At 34.8% G+C, this 25,031-nt stretch overlaps 1 protein-coding gene and 1 pseudogene across 5 annotated transcripts in view; both read left to right on the top strand.

Moving 5' to 3' along the window:
* LOC137235728 (eukaryotic translation initiation factor 4 gamma 3-like) overlaps positions 1-25,031 on the top strand; it is a 938,449-nt gene that overhangs the window by 839,772 nt on the left and 73,646 nt on the right. The window lies entirely within an intron of this gene.
* LOC137235725 (uncharacterized) lies at positions 2,173-3,383 on the top strand (annotated as a pseudogene).

The raw sequence follows: 25,031 nt of genomic DNA, 5'->3' as shown, positions 1-25,031 counted from the left end.
AACGCAATCATAATATGTGACATTAGATTTGACAACCAACTAATATGTCAATCCATCCTGTCGCATTTCAGAGCACGGAAAAAAGTATTACGATATTATATCTATCTTTGTGGCTACGTGCGCGAGAACTTTCTTTACTTTGGTGATCCTTTGTGATAGTGACATTCCAAGTAATGTGCTCTTTTACTGCTAAATGAACGGGAAATTTTCTCACTTTGATTAATTACAATTTACGATGCCGAGGAGAAGACGACCTGACTTAGGTCGTCGTAGTCAATCAAATGTGCGAAGAGCTACCTCACGTGCTAACCGCACTGATGACCAGAGACAGACAGATCAAGAAAATAGTCGTATTGCTATGTCAGAATTGCGTTCTTTAGTGAGTGACAATGTAGGAGATAAGCTTAGAATGCAACGAGTTCGTGCACATCAAACACAACAACATCAAGCTAGATATAATGACATTGAGCGAATCCGCAGACGCAGTGCTCCTGTGATTCTTGAACGAGCTGCATTCCACTATGATCCGGCAATTGATTATTGTGCCGACAAATCGGTAACAATTGGGGAAATGAAAACAATTTGTAAATATTGTAAGGCGTTAAAATACACTGGTGAATCTACTGGATTATGTTGTGCTGAAGGCAAAGTAAAATTGCCACAATTGGTCCCACCACCAGATCCTTTACGCTCTTTAGTTTCTGGGATTAGAAATGATTCTAAGCACTTCTTGACCAACATTCAGAAATATAACAACTGTTTCCAGATGACATCATTTGGTGCTACACATATTATACAAGACAATTTCATGCCCACTTTCAAGGTATTATATAAGAATATTTTTTTATATTATTCAAGTTTGTACTATATCGGAAATAATTAATGGACAAATTTTAAGAAATTACAGATTCAAGGACAAATTTATCACTTACTGGGAACTCTGTTACCACTACCTGATGCAGATCATCAATTTTTACAAATCTATTTTATGGGAAATTCAGATGCGGAAATTAATAATCGTTGTGCTCACAATCCAACAGTGAAGAGAACCATTGTCCAACAATTACAAATGTTTCTTCATCAGTATAACAATTTAGTAAACATGTTCAAAATATCATTGGATCGGATGCCATCTGATAGCCATAATATTATTATTCGAGCTGACAAAACACCTGCCGGTGAACACACAAGGAGGTTCAATTCACCTACCATTGATGAAGTGGCTGTTGTCATTGTGGGAGAAAATTTACAATCTAGAGATATTGTGCTTCATCGTCGGAATAGTGATTTAAAACGTGTATCTGAAACACAAAGGAGTTATGATGCACTACAATATCCTTTGATCTTCTGGAAGGGGGAAGATGGATACCATTTTAATATCAAAATGGTAAATCAAGTAACAGGTAAATGAATTGAACAAGATTAAATAATATTTTTAAATTCAATTCATCTAAGTAACAATTTAAACATTTATCATTTTTGATTGCAGGTGCTGAAACCAACAAAAAAGTTAGTGCTATGAATTTCTATTCATACAGACTCATGATCCGTCAAGGTGAAGTAAATCATATTTTGATGTGTCAACGACTTTTTCATCAGTTTGCAGTTGACATGTATGTCAAAATTGAGACTGAACGATTGACATACATCCGTTTGAACCAACGACGGCTACGGTCAGAGGAATACATCCATCTCCGCGATGCTATAAATGCTGATGGCAATGTGAATAATGTAGGAAGAACGACAATTTTGCCAGCTACTTATATAGGAAGCCCACGCCACATGCATGAATATGCTCAGGATGCTATGTCATATGTTAGGCATTATGGCCGCCCAGACTTATTTGTTACATTCACATGTAACCCAAAATGGTCCGAAATCGAGAAGGAATTACTACATAGCCAAACAGCAGTTGATAGACTTGACATAACTGCCAGAGTTTTTAAACAAAAATTAAAATCTCTCATGAATTTCTTAATAAAGCATTGTGTGTATGGCCGAGTCCGTTGTTGGATGTACTCTGTAGAATGGCAAAAGCGTGGATTGCCACATGCGCACATTTTAGTATGGTTAGTGGACAAAATAAGGCCCGATGAGGTTGATTCCATAATTTCAGCTGAAATTCCAGATGAAATAGTTGACCCAAAATTGCATGCAATAGTTACCAAACACATGATACATGGACCTTGCGGAGATTTCAACTACAACTCACCCTGTATGGTCGACGGTAGGTGTTCCAAGCGATACCCAAGAGACCTGCTTGCTGAAACCATAACGGGAAATGGTGGATACCCATTGTATCGTCGGCGATCATTTGCGGACAGTGGGCGATCGGTAGTTGTGAAGGTAAGAGGACAAAATGTTGATGTAGACAATCGTTGGATTGTGCCATACTCGCCAATATTGTCCAAAGCTTTTGAGACTCACATCAATGTGGAATATTGTAATTCTGTGAAGTCGATAAAGTACATATGTAAATATGTTAATAAAGGTAGTGATATGGCTGTCTTCGGTGTAACCAATGCAAATTATGAAATATCACAGTACCAGATGGGTCGCTATGTAAGTAGCAACGAAGCTATTTGGCGTATCTTTTCATTTGCGATACATGAAGACACCCTACAGTAGTCCATTTGGCAGTCCATTTAGAAAATGGTCAACGACTTTATTTTAATGAATCTAACGCGGCAGACAGGGCGGCACATCCACCGTCGACAACATTAACAAGTTTCTTTACAGTCTGTCAAACTGGTGATTTTGCTCGCACTTTGCTGTATGCTGACATGCCACGCTATTACACATGGAACGCATCATCGAAATCGTTTCAGCGTCGAAAACAAGGAACACCAGTTGAAGGACATCCAAATGTATTTGCTTCAGATGCTCTGGGTCGCATCTACACAGTACATCCAAATAACGATGAATGTTATTATTTGCGGTTGTTGTTGGTGAATGTTCGTGGTCCGACATCGTTTAAACAACTGAAAACAGTCAATGGACAGCTGTGTGCGACTTACCGTGAGGCATGTCAACTATTAAATTTACTTGAGAATGATTCGCACTGGGATGATGCGCTCAAGGATTCCGTAATATCTTCGTCGCCGCATCAAATTCGTACATTGTTTGCGATTATCATATCGACATGTTTCCCCTCGAATCCAAAAGATTTGTGGGTTAAGTATAGAGATGACATGTCTGAGGATGTTTTGCATCGTGTGCGCCGTCAAACGTTTAATCCTACACTACAAATGACTGAAGAAATTTACAATGACACATTGATCATGATAGAAGAAATGTGTTTATTTGGGAATGACACCACCCAATCGTCATATGCACGATGCATTAAACCACGAGTTGCAAAGAGAACATCAGTACGACATTGAAGCATTGGCCGAAACAGTTCGTACAAATGTTCCACAATTAAATCAACAACAAGGAATTGCGTACGACACTTTGATAGAAGCTGTGAACAGTGGATCTGGTGGAATTTATTTCCTTGATGCTCCCGGAGGAACCGGAAAAACGTTTTTAATTTCATTGCTTTTGGCGAGGATCAGATCGCGAAATGATGTTGCTCTAGCGTTAGCTTCATCTGGAATAGCTGCAACTCTGCTAGAAGGCGGGCGAACTGCACATCCTGCCTTGAAATTACCACTAAACATGCAAATCACCGAAACACCAATTTGCAACATCGCCAAAAATAGCGCAATGGCCAAGATCCTACAGGTATGCAAATTGATTGTTTGGGATGAATGCACAATGGCCCATAAGAGGTCACTGGAGGCACTGTACAGAACGTTGAAAGATCTTCGTGACAACCAAAATATTTTCGGTGGGGCCATGATTCTGTTGTCAGGTGATTTTCGTCAGACTCTTCCAGTTATTCCCGATCAACTGTTGCTGATGAACTAAATGCATGCCTAAAATCATCAAATTTGTGGCAGTACGTAAAGACCCTCCACTTAACAACTAACATGCGAGTATTTTTGCAACAAGATGAAACTGCAAATGTGTTTGCGAAGCAGTTGTTAGACATTGGAAATAATAAAGTTGCAGTGCACACCTCGACCGGATTCATCACATTACCTACAGATTTCTGTCACATCACAGACTCAAAAGTGGATCTTATTCAGCGAGTTTTCCCAGATATAGCGCAAAAGTTCAATAACCATAATTGGCTGGGTGAACGAGTAATATTACCAGCGAAAAATAAAGATGTCGAGGATCTTAATGCGACCATTCAGAATTTACTTCCAGGACAGTTGGTTTCCTTCAAATCAGTCGACACCGTAATGAACCAGGATAACGTAGTCAACTATCCCACTGAGTTCTTAAATTCACTGGAATTGCCTGGATTACCACCTCACAATTTGCAGTTGAAAGTAGGATCAGTTATCATGCTGCGTAACATTAATCAACCTCGACTATGCAATGGAACAAGACTGGCTGTGAAAAGACTGATGAATAACGTCATTGAGGCGACAATCATAAAGGGAAAATACAAAGGAGGGATGTCTTGATCCCGCGGATACCGATGATTCCAACGGACTTACCATTCGATTTTAAACGCTTACAATTTCCATTACGTCTGGCCTTTGCGATGACCATAAATAAATCGCAAGGACAGTCGTTAGAAGTTTGTGGAATCAACTTGGAGTTTCCCTGTTTCGCGCATGGACAATTATACGTCGCGTGTTCGCGCGTCGGAAAACCGTCTTCTTTGTTTATTTACGCACCACAAAACAAAACAAAAAATATAGTTTATGAGAAAGCTTTAAATTAATTAACAGACTGTATTTTAACAGTGTGTGTCTGTGAATATCAAATTTAAACCTTATAAATAGCCAATATTTCAGGAAAACTCTGTTTTCTAAGTAAGCAACATGATGTATCGAAAATAATAATAAAACTTCATGATTTATTCAATAAATGCTTTTTTATTAAATGCGGATTCGATTTGTTTGTTTTAAAATCATTTTATACAAAATATTAGGTCTTTTATTTATCGATGAGGCAGTACGAAGTCTGCCGGGTTAGCTAGTATTACTATATTTTATTTTATTATATTTCAATTTTATTATTATTATCACTCTTTATGCCTATACGTGTATACATACCTACCTATGCTTCTTTTATTATTTTCTTATTTCCCTATTTTTGAGGTTTTCCACTTATCAATTCGAAATTTTGCTTAACAGCTCATTTTCTTAGTGCTGGTTAAGTAAATTTAACATGCTTATATATATAACCTTTTTTTTCATTATATATATGTATTTCGAGTTGTGTATAATATTTAGTATATTTAGTTATATAATTGAAATTATTAAATAAAATACCCGGCTCAAAAAAAAATATACCGAATATGATTTGCAAAATTTCTTTCTTGTTTTTCTGTTTCTTCACATCTGATTTGAAAGGTAAAGAATTGAATTGTTTAGCGCCTTACCATGCAAACCACTTTAGAAACCATTTGCAAAAAAAAACTAAATCCCAGGAGGCGTGTGTGAATCTTCACAAAAGTTCCCTGATGTTTTTACAGGTTTTTAATTTTACCGATTCAAGGTCATAGAAATCTTTATACTCGAGTTTTACAGTCTCATTCACCCTCTTTGACAAAGTAGAAGTTTCAGGTCTCTTAAACTATTATTACTTGTTGACATTCTTTTCTTTCGAACAGTGCTGGGAGAGTCTCGTCGCAAAAAAAAAACTAACACCCCTATTATGAATTTTCATACGATAGACGATAAACGCTTGCTAGCGTATCGTAAAAAATTAGCTTTCATATTGCGATTTCCACACGCCCGATAGATGTACTATTGTGAATGACAGCAGAGTTTTGTTTACAAATTTTTGTGAATCTATACGGAACAGATAGCAAAACAAAACGTAAATACTAACAATTCATTTGTCTTGTACGTGTTTTTAAAAGCTGTAATAATAAAATGTTTTATGCAACCTCTGTTACCTTTTATATAAACTCAAATGAAGAAATTGACGAAACTTGCATAGTTGCCATAGAAAGAACACAATTGAGAGATGCTTCTTTTGGATTATGTAATAATTTTATATTTACTTTTATTTAAATTATTATATTAATTTGTTGTCTTCAAGACCACCTTTATAATTTTTGTAAAATGTATATTTTACAACTTATATTATATTCAATAATTATAAATAGAAAACGAGTAAATTAGAAAAAACAAAGTTCATAGACCGTATAGCCGACTATTTCAAAACCCATGACGGTTTATCATCAGCGATCCACACATTGAAGGCTTGACGTTTTAACGCATCAGGCCATCAATGCACTTTGCAAATTTTTGAAGACAACAAATTAATATAATAATTAATTATTTACAGACCAATAAAACCAAAACATAACCTTTTATTTAAATAGTTCCCAACGTATCGTGGAAAAATTTATCAACGATAGCTAGCGTAGAAAATTGAACAGCTTATGCGATAGTTAGCGTATGGCAATACCACGATAAACGATAAACACTAACGATCGGGTTTCACACGCTAGAATTTATTTCATAATACGGTAGAACAGATTGCAAGCGTTTATCGTGTAACGTATGAGTTCATAATAGGGGTGTAAGGCTTTTCACACCTTGTATTAGAGGTTTACGCCGGTCGCTTAATCGGCGGCGGCGGCGTAGGCTCTATTATATACCGGCGGCGGCGGCGTGTCCGGCGCGCCGACAAAGTGATCGGCGTAAACCTCTGAATTGAATGGCTGGACTTCAGAGTATCACATTGTCCACAACTAATGAACATCGAAACATACTGCTGCCGTCAATAGTATGTTTGACGATCTGGAACAACATCATTAACTTGCGGATGAGTATCTTGGAGGCTTGTAAAGCGAAAATTAAAAAAAAAATATTTGGAAAGGTTTTGTTTATATATATTTAAGGAAATTGACGTTTCGGCCATTTCGGAAAGATCCGCTATACTATAATACTATAATACCCGTCGTCGGCACGATTTCTTTAAATCGTTTGTGGCTCCTTGTTGGTTACGCACAAAGGCGACTTACGGTTGCTATTAAAAGTCATGACTCTCGTGGCACAGTTGTAACGATTAGCATCAATGCTGGCTTATTGTTGATCGCACCAAAGGGCGCCTTTAGTTTTTTCGGCTGCTTCTAAGAGATACAATTCCCGACGTGCGAACAGTAGCAATCCCGAACACCAGTCGCTAACACGCATCCTGGCCCTTATACAATATTCCAGCACAGAAGCTATAGGAATGCGACTTAGAACTCATACCTTCGTCGACGTCACTTTCCTAGAAGCTCTAGGTGTAGCTCCGAAGACTTTCTGACGGATGTTTTTGTCGCGCTATGCTTCCGAGCTACACCAAAAAAACACCTTGAAACATTAGGAAGTAACTATTCTGCCAAGGATGCCGCCCTCGACATCATAAGCAGTCTAAGTGGATATCATTGCGTAACTTATGGGTGAAAATCGTATAATCCTTGGCGCATCTACATAATTTAAACTTGCAAGGACCGTGGACAAAAGTTTTAAAATGTAGACCAAAATTTGCATAGGTTTGTGTTCGATAAATTTACTTCAATAGTCTTCATTTCCGGCCTTATGATATAAGAGCTCATTATGGATGACCGCCTTCAGTTTTCAGACTAGCTCGACTATCACCTACGTCAAGGTAGCAGAATATCCGGTAATCTGTTCGACTGTCTTGAGAAAGCTTTTGCTTCACCACTTTGAGTGTTCTTGCGAAAGACAAACCTTGACCTGGTAAATATATGTGCTTACGTATTCACCTTTGGAACAGGAGCCGTAACGTCTAGGTGGCATTTAAACACGGTTGATAGGCTATATCCAATGTGATTCACTCCAAGGTACTAGTTGGGGATAGGGCCACCCACTTTAGGAAATGTCAAACCTGGAGACTTGGGTGTCGAATCATGAAGCGTGAAAATCAAAATTAAGATTTGAAACGCTATTTGATAGTTAAGCAAATAAAGTGATTTTTCCAACCTATCTCATACATGTTGAAGATATCTATATTCAACTTAAGTATGAGCTGAAAATCATTTTAAAGGAGAATTTAAACCACTGGATCATACTAAAGGATTTTGTATCACTGATTTCCCTTATTCTTTCAGCCACTTGGGATATAAAATTCGGCATCTTTTTCGGGTAACTTGCTTTTTTAACAACTTGAGGATGTGTTGAAAATGTGTTCTACATTTTGGGACATTTTAGATAAATTCATTGTTCTTTATTAATTTTTTGAAAAAATTATGCGAAGTGAGCATTTAAATTTATTATATAACTTTTGTTTAATGTTTTTTAAGCTATTGCATAGATTTTATCGCGGGCTTGGCGACTAAATCAAAAAAAACCGTAACGGAACAGGCCAAATACATAAAATTGGATCTCTATCATAAAGTTAAAGTTAAATTTAAAGTTAAAGTTAAAGTTAAGGTTAAAGTTAGGTCAAAGTTAAAGTTGTAGTTAAAGTTAAAGTGGAAGTTAAAGTTAAAGTCAAAGTTAAAGTTAAAGTTAAAGTTAGAGTTAAAGTTAAAGTTAAAATTAAAGTTAAAGTTAAACTTAAAGTTAAATATAAAGTTAAAGTGAAAGTTAAAATTTCATTAGTTATCTTGGCCGGCGATTTCAACATCAATTTCGCTGATAAAAAATCAGAGCGGTTGACAAGTTTTCTTTTAGAAAAATTCAATTTGAAAATAAATAGTGATCCAAAAGATTCCACAATAAAATATGAGACCACCGTTGACGCGGTATTTTCAAGATATTTAGAGGATACCAAGTCTCAAACGTATGTTTCCTATTTCAGTTACCATAAACCTATAATTTCAATTATAAATATTCCTGAATAACCTATGTATGTACATATATTGTAAGATAATAATAAAAATTGTTTAACCAATATTAACTTCTCATTTAATCAATAAAAGTAAAAAATTTGTTTTCTTATCGGTCACCACGCTTAAAAAGTGTAACTTGAATTAATATCAAAGACAAAACTTGAATTAATATCAAAGAAAACAAAATGTTGCATAAATATTATAATTGCATAAGTTGATAATATACAATAGCTTTACCGCGGCAGTCCCCGAGTGCCGCACGTCCTTTTTGTTTTAATAACTTGGTGAATTCGGTAATGCGAAATCCGGCATTGATAGCGACTGTTTTCCCAAATAACTTTTGAACGGTTAGTAAGTATTAAATTTCGCAATAGGATTTTTATAACTGGCAGTGATGCGCATCCCTTGAACAATAAATGGCCTAAACAGTCTCAAAAGAGTAGAAAATATAGTAAGGCGCCGGACGCCGCCGCCGCCGCCGCCGCGCCGATTTTTTTGACATTTTTCTAATTAGGAAAAAAAAGTAACTGATAAAATTTGCAAATCTATTTGCTGCTTTTTTTTCTCTCACAAGGGTATATATTTTTTTTTTCTTTTTTTCAAACTTTAATCTTTCGGGTTACGTTCGGAGGCTCCTGAAGGTGGCTTCGTACAAGTGAACCGGTTTCCTGTTCGCTTCATCGTCAGCTCTTCAAAGCGTAGCAGGTTTGTTATGGTCCACTTGTGAGATTCACATTTTAGACGTACTAGTTGGCTAATGATAGCTGTAAGGGTTAGGATTCACATCACTCATGCCTGCGTGGGGTGGTTAAAACAAATTTTCTTAAATTTCGCGCGGGTGGCATCCCCAAAGATGGTGTGGGAAAATTCCCAATAAAGGCAACCACCATGGCGTAACTATACAAGGTGACAGCTGATTTGTAGTTTTTATAGGATTTGACGCATCAACTTGCGGCCCAGTACGATTTTGACATTAGTCCACCGATTCACAAAAACAAAGTACATTGAACTTTCAATTATGGTTTCAGGTATATCACCGTGGCTACCACCTTGTATGGTTCCACCATGGGCAACCACAGTTAAATCATGTCATTTAGCGCAGTCACAATAATGAGTGGAATTTTTTTTTTAACGGCTTGACGGCGTGGTGCGCCATTTGCAAAAGGCAGAAAGTAAAGTGCGTTGAATGTGGCCGGCCGCGAAAATTAGTGCTCCCAAAAAAAAGAAGGAAACTTGCAAGCAGCGTGGTAGGTCGTGGTCGAGAAGTTTTGCTTGTCCGGTCGTGGGATTGAACACGAAATTACCGCCATTCACAAAAAAAATCAAAGTATTTGCATTAAAATAAACTGCTCGATAACGACTACCGCCAAGAATCAAGATTTTTTTTTGTCTAGTAAACGTGTGTGGTAAACAAAAAAACAAATTCAGAATTTAGATCATAGCAACGCCGTGAACCTTACAATTTTACGAAAAGCATTACCTATACGTTACTGGCTCTTATATGCGCTTATTGGAAATAGAACATAAACTTAATTAAAGCGAAAAATCCAACCGAGTTCTGCAATTATAGGAAGTGAAAAAGTGGTGTGCTTGGGCGACGGTTGTGGGAGTAATTTGTTGGTCGGCTGTGCGAGTGCTGGTGATTGTTAGCAGTATTTCATGAACGCGTTAATTTTTTTCTAAAGCGCCTATAAGAATAGTGTCAGTTAAAGAAAGACCCTTTGGAAAAGGGGCAGTTTAATATTAAGACGACAACTATTGCCCGCACAACAACAGCAAGGCCGCCACACCTAGGCCCGTCGAATTTTACCACCATCAACATCGCGCGCCAAGACCGCGCGTTACCACCACGCCAATGCGCTGACAAGTGGCCATAAAAAGCACGCGATCACACCACGATTCCATTCTGTCATCACCTTTTCTATGCTGATGACTTGAAGATCTTCATGATGGTAAAAAGTTACACTGATATTGAAATTATCCAACATGAGCTGAACTGATTCGATGACTGGTGTAGACGAAATAAGCTAGTTCTAAACGTTGACAAGTGTTGCTTCGTTACTTACCACAAAACGCGAACGCCCCTTCAATCCTCTTATTTCATTTCGAATTTTGCTCTAACTTCTCTTACCAAAACTAAGGATCTTTGTGTTGTGTTCGATTTCAATTTCTCTTTTACAGAGCATCTTAACTTTATTATACTTAAGGCTTATGCCGCTCTTGCCTTTATAAAACGGTATAGTCGTGCGTTTAAGGATCCCTACACGAAAAAAATACTTTATTATACTTTTGTTAAGTCCAAACTGGAGCATGCGGCCATAGTTTGGAATCCCTTCTACGCTATCCATTCGAATAGACTTTAACGTTTCAAAAAAGGTTCCTGCATTTTGCTTAGTTCCAATTAAGGTTTGACTTGCCTATCCCGCCATATATTTCGCGCTGTAGATTGATTGATATGCAAACTCTTGAGGTTACAAGGACAATTTCTGGACTCTTGTTCCTCCATGGCCTACTGAATCGGAATAGTGATTGCACTCCTTTGCTAGAACTCATAAAGCTTAACGTTCTATGTAGACCTTTACGTCACTCTGGTCTCTTTCATACTGAATATTGTAGGCACAATTATGCTCAGTATGAGCCAATAACAAGAATGCTAATTGACTTTAATTCACTTTACTATAATAGTATTCATGTGGACATTTTTTCCAATTTTTCTATTTCTAAGTCCTTGCTTGTTTAAAGTTGTTTTATAATTGTAAGTCAAGTTTTATTGTACTATGCAGGATATTGTTATCTAGTCTGTAAGGTTTTGTAATACCAAAAACTAATATATATAAATAAATACTGTATCTAAGTACATAATTATCTGGTTTATACCAACTTGCAGGACCTGCCAAGGTCAATTGATTAATTTCTTTGGTAGACCATTTTTGTAAATGAATGTTTTTTGTGTAGGCTTTTTGTAAATTTTTATAGCAGGTTCTGCATATCTTGTTGAGAGCCCACGAATCGCTTTTTATAATCGGCTGATCAAAATACTGCGTACAGAGTGATTCCACTACTTGTGTAGTATTTACCAAACTTGTTTTAATACTAAATTTAGCGCACAAAAAACAAAAGTTCGATTGCAGAATTGCTTCATATTCTTTTTCAGACATTTTTTTATTTTAGAGCTGGTATTATACACTTTTATAAAATATTTGATGCTATTGAATGAGTACCAAATCTCAGCTGTCTCATTTCCTCACTTTAAAAGCATCGTACACTTGATGACCATCATTTGTTTGGAAGCGCAGTGGACATAAGTACTGTTGAGAGCTCATAAGTATAAAAACGCAGTGCTTTGATTTGAAAATAGCACATTTAATGCAAGTTTATGATTTATATAATATTCAGTAGTTTTACCAGCTGGAAATTGTGTTGGTTAAAACAAATTTATGGTACCTTCGAACCGATATCTATTTTTTGGAGGCTAACTTCGAAAAACGGAGATAGTAATTTATCTACCTAAGCCTCAGTCTCTACAAAAAAGTGGGTTTGGTCCAATACCCAGCCAGGTGTTGCAGTGTAATTACACCACTGCGTCAAAATTATTTGTATATTGAATATTAAACAGTTATTAATTGAATTGTGTATAAGTTATATCAAATTTAACTATTTCAATAAATTATATGCATGTATGTATGCATGAAAAGTTATAAACAAATTATGTAAACAAATTTAAGCTATAACTAAAAACACAAAAGATAAGCGGAAGAAATGTCATCCGGGTCCTCTTTTTATTTATATTTACAATCTTATTCCTGTGTGACCCATTGTTGTATGTGTCGAGAGGGCTGTACTGTTTTTGTGTTTGCTTATGTCAGCATCGTGTTCCTTAAGGCCAGACATGGGCATATCGGCTCCAGTGTTCCGATAGAGTAAAAATGCGTGTACGTATACAAAGACGGAGAGTTTGATTTCAGCGGTGAATTCATTTAGTTTCAACATTCAAAAGAGGGGGTTGACCCCGCATACATTTTGTGCGTGGCACAATGGGAAAACTTTACACACATAGCGAAGACTTGGCTTTAATTCAAACTGCAAAAAAATAATGTATACTTTTTTTTTTTTTAATGGACGTTGTGACAGCGCACTGTCCTTAAGTGGCCCAATTATGTTGAATTTTTTTTTAATTTTGAAATATGTTGTGTTTGTAATTTTTATTTTTTACATTTATTTTGTTTAATTTTATTTTTTTGATGGGCAGCGGTTTGTCAAGGGTCAAAAACGAAAACTGCTAACCTACAGAATAGATATCATCAGCTAAGTGCAATACTTCAACAATAAATAGAAAGGGAATATTGGAAGCACAAATACTACATTAATTATTTAGGTATAAGATTTTCACATTTCTAGAATAAGTCTATGTCTTTCAACAACCAAACGTTGTGAACCTAGTTTTACTTGATTTCAATGATATTACAATGTATAGCACAGTTAGGTTTTATTAAGAAACTGTTCGAAAAATTGCGTTGTGGCAAACTCAGTAAATCGTAAATAAAATTAAGCAATTATGTCAATGGTATTTTTATAGATGCTTAGTTTTTCCCTAAACGTTTAGACTTCATACTGGAGCCTATATTCAGTAAGTGTGAGTTTAGAACTCACATTTACTGAATCTAGTCCGAGGAATCAGATAAAAAATCAAGCGTCTTAAAAGTTTCAACTTTGCAGTAACGTAACCGGATTATGTATATGTATATAATTAGGTACGATAAACTAGTAAACAGTGTTGTTGTTGCGTTAATGGGATTCTGCAAGCACCTACGGGAATGATTTTACACAAAACACTTCTTCCGAAATAAAATCTCTTTTGCATTTGCTGAATATAAAAAAACATTTTTTAATCGCAATTCGTTGTACATTTATAAAGTTATCGCTTTCGAAAAGTATTTCTGTCCTACTTGCATTAAAAGTATTTCTCATTGTGTACAATACCAAGTGTGTCAACTAAGCGATAAACGTCAAAATTACAAACAGTCTCGCTCACCTGAGGCAAATCTCAGGTCTAGAGTTGCATTTTTGTTACATAAGCCTAATTTAAGCTGAGTTGCATTTGATAGTTTAATAAAACTTTGTAGTTTTTGCAGATGAGATAGTTGCAATCAAAAAATCCAGAAACATACGGAAAGCAAACTTTATTTTAATTAGAGTCAAAAAAGTCTAGAGTAACCTAACATAATATAAAGCGCCACATGTATAACATGTTTCCCTCAGGAAAAATTTCACTTCTATGGCTGTTTACACAAATGCATAAGGGAAAAGTTATATAAACGCTTTGGTCGCTTCAAAGCGAAGATAACACAAGTCCTTTCAAAGTTTGTTGAATGTTAAGGGATTCAAAAAGTTGAGAAATTCTCAAAGGAGGATTTACAACTCTTTCATCGCTTCAAAACGATGAAAATGGCAAGGAGTCTAATTTTTATATTATGGGCCTGCCAAAGCATCAGATCGATGCAACACAAACAAAGCGTCTATGTAAAGCCCGAGTTAAAGTTGACGTAGTCATAACGTCATAGTTATAACCATATTTTTACTTATCAATATCAAATTGGCATCAGTTATTGGTTCCTTAACCTAAAAATCGTGAAAATTTCGTAAAAACGAAGAAAACGCAAAAAATTACAAACATATACTACATAAAATAAGTCTCTTAGTCAAAACGTATCCAAAACAATAAATAAAATCTACAAAAAGTTAATAAATTCTCAAACTCAAATATTTTTGGTTATGGATATGGCGAAAAACAAAAAACCAATTGGTTGACTATGGTATGGTTATGGCTTTAGCGTTATGGTATGGCACCATCAATCGATTCCATTGATTTCCATAAGGTTGATTCGATAAGCTGTTTTATCTGGTTATGGTTAAGTCACCATATACTGGCCCTTAAATCCGCCTTAAGATAAATTAAGTGAGTGGCAAGTTAACTTAATATTAAACAACTTAGTTTCATTATTTTACTTATGTAGTTTTAATACATGCATGCATGGAGTACTCGCGATTTTTGCAGGGTGGTAGTGCCGATGGCTGCTTAAGGCGAACACCTAAAGCACGCTCTGTTGTTCCCACATATGTTTTATTGCAATTATCTTGTTCGGTTCCTTTGCATTTAATTTGGTTTACTAAATTATTTTGGACGTAAAGTTTTGATTTAATATTGTTTAGGTGTATTTGTACGTGTCAAGTTGATACTTGTGTTTTCTAAATGCGCTATCTTTTAATGTATCAAATTCCGTATAAGGGTGCGTGGATAATTATTGCTTTTTTCCAAAATTGTTTCCCCGCTCATTTTAATCACTATTTCAGAGATTGGGCTGAAAGAAAATGAATTAATCGTCCCGATGATGTTGGTTTCATGTACCAATCCAACAAGAGTTTTGTGTTGCGTCTATGGATTCTTGTGTCCAAAAATTGTTTGCTGCCATCTTTCTCAGTTTAAACTATAAATTTCAGTTTCTGGTGGTACCTGTTTAAGGTGTGTCATCCATGACTACGTCAGCTATGGTGGGAGGGAGTGGATTACTTAGCGGCATGCCAAAAGTTTGGCCATGTAGTTTATCCCCGAACATGAAATAAACATTATCTTTTAAGCAAAAATCCAGTATGGGCATAAATTGTTTTTTGGTATTTTGGTTGTTTCTTTTAATTTCTTCCCACATTTTTGTGACTATCTTTGAGTCAACACACACAATCACATCAAAAGTCACAATCTTCCTCACATAAGTCCACTTATTCTAGTTTATCTTTCAAGCATTTTTATATTGTAGTCATTTGACACCAAGTTTTGGAGGATATTCCCAATATGTTTTGACAGTTTATAGCACGGAACATTCGTAGATGAAACTATGGGACAAAATGGGAGGTCCGGCTTGTGTATTTTAGGCTTGGTTGGGCAAACGCTGATGTGCGCGATAAACTTTATTTTTTTCTTACATTTATTGTCTTGCTTATGTATAAATGGTCGACAAGTTATTTTTGCATTGAATCTCATTTGTGGGACCATTTCTTAGTGTTTTATACGTACTTTTGTCTTCTAGTATATGGTTCATCTCTTCGGTGTAATTATTCTTGTACATTACCACCATTCTGTTGCCCTTATCCGCGTCAGTTATAACGATGTCTTTATGTGCATTCAAAAAGGGCCTGGCTTTGTTGAAAGCTTCTAAAATAAATTTTCTTTGTAATTTATTTAATAATTTGGGAAAAATTTAAACAACGTGACATCAGGACGGACAAGGCGACAGCTGTTTCGATTATACCTTGTAAATCTCTTCAAAGCCTTTTCTCTCGGGAGTGGGAGTCGAACCCGCACTCCTACGATAGTTGAAATGGTTACAAACGCATTCAGTTACGTCATTCCTTAGTTTTTGTAAAGTTTTTCCCAATTGCCTTCTTTTTGCATATTTTAATCTTTTACACATTGCATACTTCGTATGCAATTATGTGTTAAAACTATGCTTGTTGGTACGGCGGTTTTCAAAGAAACTTTGGTATTGTTGTTATTTTTGTTCTATTTATAGAACTACAACGAATTAACCAATTTTGTCTGTTTGTATGATTTAATCGGGGATTGCCCGTATTGCTTTTTTAAATGTATGAAAACATTTATTTGAAGCAATTTTTTTTTTTTTTTTAATTTTATAATTTATTTAATAATTTGGGAAAAATTTAAACAACGTGACATCAGGACGGACAAGGCGACAGCTGTTTCGATTATACCTTGTAAATCTCTTCAAAGCCTTTTCTCCCGGGAGTGGGAGTCGAACCCGCACTCCTACGATAGTTGAAATGGTTACAAACGCATTCAGTTACGTCATTCCTTAGTTGTTGTAAAGTTTTTCCCAATTGCCTTCTTTTTGCATATTTTAATCTTTTACACATTGCATACTTCGTATGCAATTATGTGTTAAAACTATGCTTGTTGGTACGGCGGTTTTAAAAGAAACTTTGGTATTGTTGTTATTTTTGTTCTATTTATAGAACTACAACGAATTAACCAATTTTGTCTGTTTGTATGATTTAATCGGGGATTGCCCGTATTGCTTTTTTAAATGTATGAAAACATTTATTTGAAGCAATTTTTTTTTTTTTAATTTTATAATTTATTTAATAATTTGGGAAAAATTTAAACAACGTGACATCAGGACGGACAAGGCGACAGCTGTTTCGATTATACCTTGTAAATCTCTTCAAAGTCTTTTCTCCCGGGAGTGGGAGTCGAACCCACACTCCTACGATAGTTGAAATGGTTACAAACGCATTCAGCTACGTCATGCCTTAGTTGTTGTAAAGTTTTTCCCAATTTCCTTCTTTTTGCATATTTTAATCTTTTACACATTGCATACTTCGTATGCAATTATGAGTTAAAGCTATGCTTGTTGGTACGGCGGTTTTCAAAGAAACTTTGGTATTGTTGTTATTTTTGTTCTATTTATAGAACTACAACGAATTAACCAATTTTGTCTGTTTGTATGATTTAATTGGGGATTGCCCGTATTGCTTTTTTAAATGTATGAAAACATTTATTTGAAGCAATTTTTTTTTTGTTTTTTTTTATTTTTTTTTGTTATTTGTAATTAATTAGCTTACTGCGTTTAAATTGTAAAACTTGATTGCTTAATTTGTTCCGTGCTATGTCCTTAGTTTAGCCATCGTTGAGATTTTGGAATAGTTATTCCATTTCCGGTATGACGTGTATTGGTTTAAAATTTGTGTTGGTGGTAGGTATAGAGAACTTCCTGCCCATTGAAATAATCCCTTTACTTCGTTAGAAAATGCTATGTCCGTTTTGTTGACGAACCAGTCGTTGTTGAACTGTATCCCCATGTTGTAAAATTTTTGCTGTTTTAGTTTATTAGGTTTTTCCATATGTGTTTCTTCTGCCTCCTTCATTATTCTCTAACATACAAAGTGTTGGTTTTCGCTTAATAATTGAAATTATGTTTCGTCTCGTTTTAGTTGTTGTGCAGCGTGGTATATGCTATTCTTGATAATTTTAATGTTAATGTTTGTTTGTGATATTTTCATATTTAGTACTTTAGTTAGGAAGAGTCGTTTATAGCGTTCCACCTGCTGACATAGATTGTGCGGTGTTGTTCTAGTGCTTCATTTCTGAGTCGTTGTTGTTTTATTTGAAATAAAAAATTGCTTTACTGATTTCTTCTATCGCCTTCCAAGAAATTATTAATTATATTATAGCACGTCAATAATTTGGAATTTCCAAATAATTTTGTATGATAGGCTTTCTTGACTAAATATATTACCCAATGCAAGTTAATAGAACTCCATTTTTACGGGACAACGTTTCGCTAAGCACCTTAGCTTCATCAGGAGCAAAGCTAAAATTTATTAAAACTATCTATGCTCTAAGTGCCCTTTTTATCCAAATTTTGTTTTAACATCTATTGCCAACAAATCGTTGTGTGTACTTGGGTTTGTTAAAAGGTGCGCTAAAGAGTTCGAAGATCCGTACCTCACTGAAATTCTTTACACATCGCTGGTTCGTCCAATACTTGAGTATTGCTCAAGCCTTTCATGCCCTGTATACCAAAATCATATAATGCGTATTGAGTCAGTACAAAAGCAATTTTTGATTTTTGCATTACGTGGCCTTAATTGGGAATCAAGTCTTCACCTTCTGCCATACAGAAGTAGGCTTCTTATTATGAGCTTGCCTACCCTGGAAAATCGGAGAATATTACTGGGGGTAGTGTTTATCCATAAACACATTATTAAAAAAATGTATCCCGCTATCCTTCTCACCCGATTGAATTTTGCTGTTGGATAGCGTATTGAGTCAGAATTTCGTCAAATATTAACACTTTTCAAAAATTTGAAAAAAAAAAATTAAGAAAAAAGTTGTGCATGAGTAGATTCCTGAAAAGGCGAAAAAAATGTTTGTTAAAAAAAGTTTTTGAAATTAGTGTATGCGAACTTCACACAGCATAAAATTTAAAAAATTGAAAAAAGTAAAAACGTGTTGTTCTAAGTAGATTTTCAAAAGTTCTGAAGTTCCTGAAAAGGAGAAAAAAGTTCTGCAAACTACGCCCAATATTCACATTTTTCCAAAGGAAACAAATTTTCCAAGTAAAAAAGAAATTGGTGTTCAAAGTAGCTTTTTAAAAGTTCTGGAGTTCCTGAAAACGAGAAAAATAGTTCTGAAAAGTACCCCCAATATTCACATTTTTCCACAAGCCGAAAATTAAAAAAAAAATGTATGTCAGAAAAAAATTTATGTTTGAGTAGCTTTTCAAAAGTTCTGAAAGGAGAGAAAAAGGTTTGCAAAATTACGCCCAATATTCACAAAAGTTGAAAATTAAAAAATGTGTGTTTTGAGCAGCTTGTAGAGTTCCCGAAAAGGAGAAAAAAGTTCTGCAAAATTATGCACAATTTTCACCTTTTTCCAAAAGTCAAAAATTTGTAAAAAGAAATTCAAGATAAAAAAGTGGTGTTTTAAGTGGCTTTTCAAAATTGCATGTAGCATTAATGAAACATTGTAAGAGACTAATCCAGCGATTCAATGGCATTTCTGGTAGTCTGCAGAGTATTAGCACACAGCCAATTTAAAAAATTTAACATCAAAGTTATCAACTTTTTATTAGGAAAGATTTTTTTGCCCATAAGGTGATATTTCACCCAGCAGTCGTCGTGTTTACATACTCGTATGTGCATTAACAAAATTAAAGTATTTTTCTCAACAGTATATAGTTCGGAGGTCCGATTATCCGATTGTTGCTCTCGCCACCACGTATTTTTATGTTTCGCTTTGCAGTAATTTATGTTTCCCTTACAACGTTTTTATAACTAAAAATGGAGAATATGAAAAGTATTTAAAAATTCAAAGTACAAATACTGCTTAAAAAGTATTAAATGCAAATACAAAATATACTTATCAAAAAATATTTAAATACATAGTGCAGATATAAATATAATATTTATATTGTGGAATTGTCGTGTGAGGAGATTGCTGCTCTTAAGGCTGAAGTGATAATGCTGAAGAGGGAGTTGGATAGACGGGAGAATAAAGCAGTTGCTACCGACCAGGCATGCTTAACCAACGAACCGAAATCATTTCGTTACGATAATTAACGTTAATAAACGAAACAAAGTCATTTCGTTTCGTTTATAAACGTTAAGAACGTCAAATTAACGAAATGATTTTGTTTGGTTTTTTGCCATATCAAAACGCAATCAAATCGTTTATGTTGATTATTAATTTCAAACTATGCTGGCAAAGCTGATTGATGGCGGAGTCATTAAAGGTAAAAGCATTAGCCAAGCTGATTGCAACTTTTCTCATGAATTTTGACAATACGAACATTTCTCAGAGTATTTTTGACATTACCACCAACGAATTACACAAACAAATTACATGGAGTTTGTGTTTTTGTCCGTTCGCTGTTACCACCTTATGGCTTCACCATGGCTATAGCATTGCCAGCACAATTCATACATAAAGTATCACGCTTTTGTTAACGTTTTTAACGTTAACGAAAGCTTTTCGTTTCGGTTAAAAACGAGATACAATTTATCTTGATAATTTCTTTATCGATAATATTTCGAAGTGTTTCAACGGAAACGGTGGAAATTTTTTGATAAACGATTAGCTTAACGTTAAGGTGCATCCCTGCTACCGACTTAATAATCAACGGCATACCTAATGAAGTGAGTAAGAGTTGCTTAGAGATGTTCTGTGATATATGTAATGTTGTGCAATATGAGATTACAGCAGTAAGAGAAATCTTCCGGAAACAATTCGACACCTACTACCACACCTATAATTCTTAAATCTTTACTCCACATATGCACGCAGTAGACTGTTGAAGTCAGTAGCTAAGTACTGTAAAGGGTCCATTATTGATACTTCCCTGCAAAAATCGCGAGTACTCCATACCAACCGAGTGCTCTAAAATTAACCACAATTCATACAATAAATATGGTCCAATTAACTTTGCGATATCCTAGGATTGGACCATATACTCCATCTCCGAATTACATCAGAGTAATACATGGAGTACCGACAGTCCAATAAACATCGTGTAGTGATTACAATCATTAAAAACGAGCAATGATCGGTTTACAATATGTTCGTGTAGAAGCATGAGTTGGTCCATTGCTGCATTACAATGGAGTATAATGGTAAGTACTCCAGTGGACCACATGATCCAACGATTTTTGCAGGGCACTTACATTTCTGTGAAATGAACATTGCATGTTAGTGATTACTCAAAACTTAGCAACACTTGACTTAGAAGTCTGTTGCATTTTGATTTTCTATGTAAGTTCTAAGTGACGTTTACATTTTGAGATGCCATTTGTTTGTTTCCATTTCATTTTGACATTTTGTCATAAAATTGACATTTATTGATTATGATGCCAGATTGTATGCGCTAAACGGAGTATAATCGTGGCTAAGTTGCCAAGTTTACGCCAAGTCAAGCCAAGTCTATGCTAAGTATCAGTAATGGGCCCTTAAAGCAAAGAAAAGAGCTCTCACATTAAATGATATTGCTGTCGATGGTACTGCACGCATCCACATACATGAAAGTATCTCTAAAACGAATCGTGAAACTATGCATTATGCTGCTCAACTAAAACCAGTGTTGCCATTTTGGTGCTTTTGGAGCTAGATCTAGCCCTTTTTTTGCGTTTAGCTCCAATAATTCCGGTTTACCTCCTAGCTCTTTTTTTGGCCTTTTTTAAAATGTTTGCCACTTTTTGGCTCCAAATCTATTTCGGCAATACGTATTGTGAAATTTGTAATGTGTTTTATGTGTGAAGTTTTATTTTATTTGTTTCGTTTTATATGATGTTGCAACTCGGTACTCAACTGATAACAAAAGCTTTAATCGATAAACTGTGTCATGAGGTTGTACATTTGCTTTTCCAGCTTGTGCAACAGCATAGTGTCACCTGCTAAGAGTTTCGACCCTTTAACTTCAGATTATAATAAATTTTTGTCTCCCGTGTTTATTATTATATATGCTTCATTTACAGTCATTACCATACAACGCTTAGCTACAGGTAACGAATTACCCTTCAAGAGTGTATTTTTTCAACCCGCCATTTGAACTGAAATATCATCACGACCAAAAAAGTTATGTATTGTTTTAACGTCCTCATCTTCATTTTCTTCTTCTGTGTAGTTGCAATCAGCTATGCTCTTGCCTACATACTTTTTTAAAGGACATCAATTATTTTACGCTTTTCATTGATATCTTGCGCACCACTTTTTTTGGACAAAAAATTGGAAATTTTCGTTATAGACGTTACATACTGGACGCTTAGCGTTAATGCGTGATTAACAGTTATATGGCTGAGTTGTAAATATTGTCATAAGAGAATATCGAAGAGCAAAAATAGCTTTCAATAATAGAACAAATATTAAAGAGAGACATTTAGTATTGAATTAGTGGTATTAGTAAACAAATTAAATAAAATCACACAATAGCTGCATAAGAGAACGCACTTTTGACAAATATGTATTTTTTGGGCAGTCTAAAGAAAAAACAGTAAAATAATAATTATTTGAATTATAAGACATATGAAGGCATCTATTTTCTATCGCGATTTTGCGATCGGAAAACTTTTTTTTTCACTTCTGGTTGACCATTTTAAGGATTTACCCATATATACATATAGATATATATATATATATATATTTGCATACTTCTATACATGGCAATCCAGACACAGAGGAACCTTATGCATCAGGTCAAATACATATATCGCTCGCAATCAAATTGGGAAAGAGTTCCTGAAAATATCGACCCAGACAAACAGTCGGAGTGTTCATGAGAATCACGTCTATTCCTACAAAAATAATAAAACAATAATATATTATAATTAATTATGAATATTAGTTTGGCGACCTTTCTATTTCATAAATTTTATTTGCCGGCTTGAGGTCTGATGTTTTGAAAAATAAAACACAGATGTTTTAAATTTTTTACCAATATATTTCGGTTATGCACGATAACCGTCCTCAGGGTGAACTATAAACAAACAGAACATAAAATAACATATAATTTACATCAAACAACAATTAACAATTAATAACAAAACTTCTTAAACATTGAAAACATACATTTTTGACACGTCTTTCCCTTTGTACGTTGAGTTGTTAACTATTTTGGTTTTTTTATTAGATGCCTATAGGAGAGCGCGGTGTTTGCTACGTCTGTTTTGTAGTTAATTCTTGTGTTAGTTGGTGTGTTTAGTATATGTAGCATCTCCAGTGTTAATCTCTTTCCATATTGTTGTTCTTGTTGAAGTACTATTGTTTTTTCGAAATTCGGGCAGTGCTTTCTCGTTGCACAATGGGTCATAAGTGCGGTTTTTTGGTTATTTATATTTAAATCATTACAATATTTAAAATCTGATTTATTTTGTGCTAATCGAGTCTTTAATTTAGATTTAGTTGTTCCAACATATACTTTGTTGCATAATTCTTTGTCGTTTCCGTTACACGGGATTTGATAAATTATGTTGCTTTTTTCCATTTGCGGTATTTTCGATTTCGTTTGGTTAAACATAGATGTAATAAATTATTTTCATTTGACCGTGATACACACATAGATATATACAGAAGTTTAGATAGATATACATATTACTACCACATGAAAATATTAAGTTTACTTATTCAACAAAAACACATCATACTAAAAAGACAACAACAGCAGGTGGAAAATATAAGAACAAAACTGAAGAAGCAAATGAGCGATGATGACTTCGAAGAATTTATGATGAGAGAAGATAATGTTGCCAACAAACTGACAAGGAAACTGAAAAATAAACAAGAAACAAAACACGATAAACTCCGAAATAAACGAAATGACATCTTGGTTAACAACAACAGCAAAAGCGATGAGTGGTTTGTAAACAAAACCAAAGTAGAATTTCCAGCTGATATAAAAGCTCTATTATCGAAGGGTCCAAAGTTCGCGATCCCAATAGAAAATAAGAGCTTTCCATTATTCAAATACATAGCTGACGGTGAGAATTTAATACAAACACACAAAACCAAAGAGCAACAAGAGGAAGCGCGAACAAAATTAGCAATATTGATAAAAGATCATACAACAACAACACGGCAAAGTGCAATAGATCGTGCAATACTAGATACAGTGGGACGGACACGTAAATTTCTAAATAAAAATGACAAGATTCGTATTTTAACTTCTGACAAGGGAAACAAAACAGTAGCAATGGAACTCAATGACTATAACAATAAAATGGATGAAATATTAAATGACCTGACTATGTATAGAATTCAGAGACAAGATCCCACTTTAAAATTACAAAATAAAAATAATAGTCTTGTAGATAAACTTTTTAAAATGGAATTAATTTCGAAGGCAGATAGAAATAAACTTACGACTACAACGGCACTACCACCACGGATATATGGATTGCCGAAAATCCACAAGGAAGGAACACCATTAAGACCGATATGCACGGCCAAGGGATCACCAGCACACGCACTCTGCAAATACGTTGCAGATATTTTAAAAAACGTCACCACCAGTTCATTATATAATATAAAGAACACACAAGACTTTAAAGAAAAGATCAATAACTCTTATATTTATGACGATGAAAAGATGATATCCTTTGACGCAGTTTCATTGTTCTCTAGTATACCGACACATCTAGCACTTGACATAATAAGAAATAAGTGGACAACAATAGAAAAATATACGAAAATACCTAAGAAAATGTTCATAGAAATATTAAAGTTCTGCATTGGAGATAATCGGTATTTTAAATATAATGAAACAATATATACACAACTAAAAGGATTACCGATGGGATCACCAACCTCCCCAATAATTGCAGATATTGTAATGGAAGAACTGTTGGACAATGCGATGAACAAATTAGCACGAAAACCAAGATTATTAACTAAATACTTGGACGATCTTTTTGCAATAATCAATGAAAACGAGGTACAAAACATACTTGACGCACTAAATTCTTTTGACAAAAATATTAAATTCACTACGGAACTCGAGGACGACGGAAAATTACCCTATCTAGATTCAATAGTAATACGACGAGGAAATCAACTGAAGTTAATGTGGTATAAGAAGTCCATAACATCGGGTAGAATTATAAATTATTATTC

Source organism: Eurosta solidaginis, unplaced genomic scaffold (genome assembly GCF_040869045.1).
Source record: "Eurosta solidaginis isolate ZX-2024a unplaced genomic scaffold, ASM4086904v1 ctg00001057.1, whole genome shotgun sequence".
Lineage (NCBI taxonomy): Eukaryota > Metazoa > Arthropoda > Insecta > Diptera > Tephritidae > Eurosta > Eurosta solidaginis.
The sequence above is the reverse complement of the archived record's forward strand: the minus strand, read 5'-3'. Positions and strand labels throughout refer to the sequence as shown.